Below are 7,609 nucleotides of genomic sequence, written 5' to 3' on the forward strand. Positions count from 1 at the left end.
TTAGACTAACAGAGGCATGTTTGATGATATGCATGGCCTCGGGGAACTCCGAGTCACCATGTATGTATGGATACAGACACATGTATACTCTTAATTTGAGTATGCCCATTTCTCATTATTGTAACACAAAGTTTTAAGGATTCGTAAATCCTATGTAAACAGTTCAGACTCTAAAAGAGTTGTAAAAGTTTGGGGCGTATTCACCTTCTATGATTGTAAATCAGTTTCTGACACTGGTTCCTATATATTGATCAGTTTCTGTTACTGACCCCTGTCGGTAAATCAGATTCTGTTACTGATTCCTGTTTCTGTTTTCAGCTTTCTTATTGATTGATTGATTGATTGATGGTTATCTCGGATCTATAGTACGAGAATAACATTTGTATAAATATCTAGATCTACGATCTAGCTTCAGACCTGGTAGTCTATTTTGATAGCTGTAACCTTGATAATTTGTACAAAACATGTGGACATTTAGTTCCTTTGTTTATTTATATATTAGGTTTCTTCTTCAGGTAGAAACATTTATACCAGGTTTCTTCTTCAAAAAGAAACATTACTTTGTCTATAACTTGTGAATGAATAGTATATTTCTTAATAATTAAGAAATACTATTTAACTATAACCTTTGCATGTAAATGATTACGTTTCTTAATCATGAAGAAACTATAATTTAACTATAATCTTTGCTTATGAAAAGCTATATTATATTTAACAGTGATCAAGGTTCGGGCTATACCCCCGACTATGGTCTAAGCTATTATAATAATAATAAAATAATAACTTAAGCAGAACCCCTACCTCACGCGGGTATTTGGAGTTAGTTAACTAAGACTGATCGAGTGGCACTTCTACTCTACTTCGCGTACTACTGCTTAAACTGTCAGAGCTTCGAGGCTTGGCATGTTCCACGAGATCAGCACGCTTCTCAAGATCGGTACGCAAAACAATCCAACACGTGTGAAAAGTGAAGTGGTTGGTGTGAGTTGGAATGTACCGAACACCCTTCTATTTATAGCTGAAATGTTGCAACTTCGCGTATCGCGAAGATGCACTAGCTTTGTTGAGTTAGCAGTAGGGTTGCCACGTATCACCAGGTGTCGCCACGTGTCACGCATGCAAAGATGAAACTTCGCGATACACGAAATGCGGCTCGTGGCGATGCAAGCGTGCGAAGTGTGCCATTAAAACGCCACATTACGCCCATCGCCCGAGTCCGAGTCCGAGTCCGTGCGCGTGCGCGTCGGGTGCTTCGCACCCTCCGCTAAGACTATGGAGAGTGGTTAGCCACATTAAATCATTTCTATGGAAACTTGCTTTCTTATAAAGAGCTTCCATTTCTTTGTTTGTTTCCATGTGGGATGAAAATTCCATTCCTTATTTATACCCATGGTGAATGCTTCCCTTTTCTTCCATCTTTCCATGTGGGATGGATTTTCCTACTTCCTTAAACTTAAGATGCTTAATTTTTTTCTTATCTCATTTTTTCCCATTACTTGATTTTGAGATTATTTTAATCCTTCAACTTTCAAAATTGACAACTTTAGTCCAAAATAAATATGGGTTTTTCCTAGATGTTACACTTCACCCAGCCATTCATATTGAAATTAATTACGAACTGGTTGTAAGAGCTGGGAAGAGAGTTTAGGATGAAATCCACTGCCATTTCATCTGACAGGGGATAATCAAGTTTCCTTAGTTTTTCGATGTACCCTTTCATCTTGACGACATGCGCACTAACAGGTGATCCATGTTCCATTCTGCAGCTGATAAGCTGCTTCATGGTGTCATAGCGTTCTTGACCGGCTTGTTTCTGGAACATGCCCTTGAGTTGCTCAAGCATCTCATAGGCACCAAAATCTTCCAAGCCTTTAGCAAGCTCGTAAGACATGGTGGCTAGCATGATACAGGCGACTTCAGCAGAGTCGTCCATATGTTTGTCAAGAACCCTCCTGACATCAGCAGTATTGTTTTCAGACTCGGTTGGAACAGGTCCATCGAGAACATAGTGTTTCTTTGCCATCTTGAGAACAAGTCCCAAGTTGTGGTGCCACTCAAGAAAGTTGGTGCCATTCAACTTTTCTTTCTCAAGGATAGCCTTGAGGGTGAATGAGGAGTTATTATCAGTAGACACCTGTTTAATTAAGCAAAAGTAAATTTTATTAGTATTTTCGATGTTTTAATCCTATTATTAATAACCCAATGACATTAGTAAATAGGAACTTGAGAATCTGGCTTCCAGTTACTAATGGCAGTTGTAGCATACAACATTAGTAAGTGGTTAGGCAGACAGACAACGATTGCCAATTGTGAATAGAGCATAACTCTCGTTTATGAGGCCTATTAAGACAACATTTGCCTAAGTAGATACGTTTAGCCTCATCTATGCCACTTTAGTCTCCAGACAGCTATAGCACGTAACAAGAGAGTAAAGTAATAGTCACCCTAGTATAGTCACTTGTGAAAGAGCCGAATGTGTAAACGAAACCCTTTCACCTTGAAGGGATAGGCTAGAAATCAAGTTCGGTGCTGTAGCTCCAAACAAGTGAAGTTTCGCAGTATGCCTCAAGTGTGACTTATAGTAGGATGGCATAGACTATTGATTTAAATTGGGATTAATTTTAACTATTACCGAACAGAGTAAAAGTCCTGTTTTACTTTATTGATCGAGACAACTTGAAGAACTCTTTCATCTCTCAGGACACTTAGTTTTAAATAACCTATTAAAACTAAGTTTGTCGCAATAATACCAACCAATTTTAAGTTGATAGTTTTACCGATTAAGTTATTAGTTATGGAAAATTAAATTTAGTTTAACTTTGCAAAACTTGATTGGTTAATTTATTTTAATATATTTGATATTAGGTTGGTGGTATTATAATCCTATTATAATCAAGAAAGCAACCAAAATAGCATTAAGATTATGTAAATCTTAAATAGCCAAGATTAGTGATTGATCTTGCTAGAGCCTATTAGCAAGATCAATCAGGTCAAGGGGTCACAACACAAAACAACCACAAGGATGGACTCTTGGTGCATCACATCATCTTTAGTAACTCCAACTGACTACAAGAACTCCATGAGCTCGTCCTCAGTTTCCTTCGGGTCTTCTTCATTACAAAATTACACTAATACAAGTAATGAAAAACTAAACCCTATCTATTACAATTTTGAACCATCAAGGTGGCCAAAAACCATAAAATAAAACCGAAAACTAAATACAACTTTTGAACCATCCATATGGCCAAAATAAAAATCATTCAACCAAACAAACAAGGTCAGGCCAGATTTACATATTCAACGAAAAATAAGTCCGGCAATATTTTGGTCAAATAAAATAAATAAAATTTTGACAAAACTAAAATTGCGCTAATATTTTATCTAGATCAAAAACGTCAACTACCTTGAAGTTTATGATGTAGAACCGGTAAAATTACCGGATTCTACTCGTATGTTGTAACCAATGTTCTGATACCACTGTTGGGTTTCAGTGGTGATCAGTTAAAATTTTGTTTATTAAATCCGGTTCAATAAACGTGACAAATAATAATTAATCATATTAATTAATAATTATACGCAACGAAATATATATAATTAATCAGCAACGAAAACTAAACCCGACAGGATCCAATTACAGACAATACGAGTACGAGTCAAAAACATTAAATATATAATTATAAACTAACAATATATTTAAGTTTACCTCGGTTAATAATTAACCGGTTGAGACACCGAAGGCTAACGAACCGAGCTAGGTGACACAACGAGATCCAACGACCAACGGTGGCGGTGCACGACGGCAACGGCAGCGGTGGTGGTATCCGGACAGCAACGGCGGCTATGAGCAGCAACGGCTAGCGTCGGTGGCGCCGGCAAGCGGCGACGGTGGCTGGACAGCGCCGGTGGTTGGGCAGCGGTGGTGGTGCAGGTTGGCAGGCGATGGGGTGGAGAAAGAAAGGAGATGGACTTGTTGATTAGCTTAGGGTTAGGGTTATGTCAATAATATCATGTATTTATATAACCTTTAATTAGGTTTAACTAACTTAGTTAGCTATAAACCCAATGGGCCAACAAGTTCACTTCTTGCTCCAAAGCCCGCTCCATGTAATTTCATCTCGTTAAAGTATCTAACCCGGTTAACTAACTTAAGCGGGTTAATGCTTCGTTACCTCACGGTGTAACTCTCACGGGTCATAACCCCATTGACTGTATTGACTTACCCGAACCGGTCCATAATTCCAACAGTTTTACGGGCTGCAGCATCACCCGGAGGTATATTTGTGCATGTGGTTGCACTGTGTATGTATGGGCCCGTTTAACTAAAAGCAATTTTTGAAAACAGTTCGGTTTTAATTCTTATATTATTTATTGAATTCTTATAAAGTGCTTAAAATTCAAAATAAATCTGGTTTGTTTTTTTCGGTTTTAAGTACATGCAAAACCAAAAGTTTGGTTTTTACGAAAACACAAAATCAAACCCTTCTTAATAAGTGGAACTGAACTTTATTGTTCATTGTTTGGTGTAGGGGTATGCATAAAACAGATTTAACTGGACTATAACCGATAACTGAACCGAATGAAAAACCGATGGGCCGGTCTAGAGTTATTTTGAAAATCGAAATTAGTGGGTTGATTGATAGTTAATCATATTTCCATCCCCGTCAAAGCCAAACCAACCTAAGATTTAGTAAAACCACAGTTAACCATCTAACTGATTCACTCTATAACATAGTGGAATGCTAAAACTCAATTTATTGAAGCCCAAATGTCTAATAGTAGTTCATTAAGTTATTAAAAATCTTAAGCCCAAAGCTCTAGGCCCAATTATTAGGGCTATTTTAGTCAAAACAAAACATTTGATGATCAACTCTAACATGTAAAACTGATTAACAATAACCAACTTAACTATAGCCGATAGGTTATGATTACAGTTTGGCCCAGGCCAAAACCAACCCATACACACCCCCAAGTTCGGTGTAAAGCATATGCAACCTTTTCTTTTTTTTTTCTGTATATCTTTTAATCTAACAAAGGTGACACATCCACCGGCGGGAATGGGTTTATTTTGCCGTTTTCTTTTTAATATTTGCAGGGTGAGCGCGGGGTGGAATATGAAAGATGTAACGGAGGAAGAAATAAAAGTGATCAAATCGATGATCATGTCATATGCGCGTTATCCGGTGGTGTAGACTCCACTGTAGCAGCCACTCTTGTTCACAAAGCCATTGGTGATAGATTGCACTGTATCTTTGTCGATAACGGTTTGTTTGTTAAGGCAATATTGACTTTAACTTTGACTTTGACCTTTGACAGCATTTGTTTGACAATGCAAATATGATGAATGGGTTTTGTTAACTGTTACAGATACAAAGAGCAAGAACGAGTGATGGGAACCTTTGAACGGGATCTTCATCTTCCGGTTACATGTGTTGATGCATCGGAGCAGTTTCATAAGAAGTTGAAAGGTGTAACCGATCCCGAGAAAAAGAGGAAGATTATCGGGAAGGAGTTTATATAGGTTTCTGATGCGTTTTCTCATGATTTGGAGAAAAAGTTGGAAAGAAACCGACGTATTTGCCACCCGGAAGTGGTAGAATGCGATTAAAGGTCATCATAATGTCGGTGGGCTTCCTAAAGATATGAAATTGAAGTTTATTGAAGCGCTTAAGCTTCTATTCAAAGACGGGGTTTGCGTAAAACTGGAACTTTTATCAAAATATTTTGATACTTTTAGCCATATATAACAGTTAACAAACATTTTCTTTTGTTATTATTGTAAAGGTGCACGAGCTTGGGAAGATATTAGATGTTCCGGTGACGTTTTTGAAGCGACATCTGTTCCCGGGCCCGGGGCTTGCGGTGAGAGTTCCGGGTGATGTGACACAAGGAAATGCGTTGGATATTCTTCATCATGCGAGGTTGAGAGGAATATGACTAGGTTATATGTTTGTTTGTTTTTATGTTTTCTTATAAGTTTTGCTTTGTGGTGAATTAGGTGGATGAAATATTTGTTGAAGCGATAAAGGAGGCTGGGATTTATGATGAATTATGGCAGGCTTTTGCAGCAGTTTTACCGATGAAAATGACTAGTGTTCCAAGGAGATCAGAGGACTCATTCTAATGCTGTTGCACTTGGAGCTGTCGCGAGTCAAGACGGCATGACTGCTGACTGGTGAGCACATGTTTTTGTATCTGTTTTGTTTATGGTCTGGTTCAGCTAGTTTGCATCACTGTCACTGGTTAGGTTGAAATTTTATTTAGGCATATAACATTTTGAATTTCAAGTGACAAGCATTACATTCTGAATATGTAGGTGTTAATTTGGCATATAACAACATTTTGAATTTTCAGGTACTATTTTGAACACCAAATTTTTGGATAATGTATCAAGAAAAATTTGCAACAGCGTCCGCAGGTGAACCAAGTTTGTCTGGACATTACATCCAAGAGCCGCCATCAACAATCGAATGGGAATGATTCTTAGTGTATTATATGATTGACTTTACATAAAAGTCAACATCTTGGCATGTGAAATTAGAAAGGCTTTTGGTGCAGATCATGAATTTTGTCATTAGGAATATGTTAACATTCTATTGTTAGACTTTCCTTTTATATAATCACAATCTTTTTCTTCCTGTTTTGATACTAAAAAGTTTGATTTCTAGGGCTTTTTCTTGAACATAAACACAAACAAGAAACGTAAATGTTGTGACAAAACCACTGCTAAGAAAACAGGTCTGTTTTAAACAGATTAGATCAACACAAGCAATCACCTTAATCACCAAAGATAAATACATTAAACGAGTGAACATTAACGAAGGCGAATGAGGCTATTCACATCAGTATCCAAAGCATCAATACAAGCCTCGCCTTATCATAAAGATGAATACATTAATGAAGGCGAACAAGGCTATTCACAGCGGTATCCAAAGCATCAACGTTTCTGCGCAGCACTTTTCTGTAAAAGGGTCAAGAAAAATCTAGTTGATAATATTGTGAATAGCATGAACATGTAAAGTTGAGAGAAAAAGGATACAGTTGCATAGCTAGGGTATCAATGCCTCTCATTTCCTCATTCAGTCTGCAGCAGTCGCGCTTCATTAAAGAATAAAATGACAGAAGTATAAAAAATGGAGTACATACCTGAGGCAGGAGTTTATGTATAGATTCCCCTTTGTTGCAGTATCAAGTGCTGCAAGGTATTGTAATAAATATAGTGATTAACAGTAGTCAAGGTTTGTATATCTCAGTGCAAAATGAAGCCGGCCATTAAAGCATTGGACATGATCAACGGAACGGCTGGTAGCCTACACAATCAATCTCAATAAGTCAGTCAATAATAAGGGAGAAAAAGTTGTTGAATTGAACCTGGGAGAGATGCGAATAGAGATTTGAAGCTGGCGAGGGAGTCACGCTCAACCACCACCTCCACGGCTTTTAATATCTCCTCTTGACTCATTGATGATGATGATGATGAATCCTCTTCTTCTTCTTCTTCTTCTTCTTCTTCTTCTTCTTCTTTTTCTTCAATTTGATGGTCGTGTTCTAGGGCCTTGAGGTTGTTGAATGTGCGGAAACAATAATTAGGGGTGAGGATTTAACCAACATA

The 7,609-nt window shown here is 37.7% G+C and overlaps 1 pseudogene; it reads left to right on the forward strand.

Moving 5' to 3' along the window:
- Positions 1-4,062: 4,062 nt before the first annotated feature.
- Positions 4,063-6,477, forward strand: LOC143539607 (uncharacterized; annotated as a pseudogene).
- The last annotated feature ends 1,132 nt before the right edge of the window (positions 6,478-7,609 follow it).

This window comes from Bidens hawaiensis, unplaced genomic scaffold (genome assembly GCF_021521415.1).
Source record: "Bidens hawaiensis isolate Kalapana, Puna unplaced genomic scaffold, B.hawaiensis_p1.1 tig00011951_1, whole genome shotgun sequence".
NCBI lineage: Eukaryota > Viridiplantae > Streptophyta > Magnoliopsida > Asterales > Asteraceae > Bidens > Bidens hawaiensis.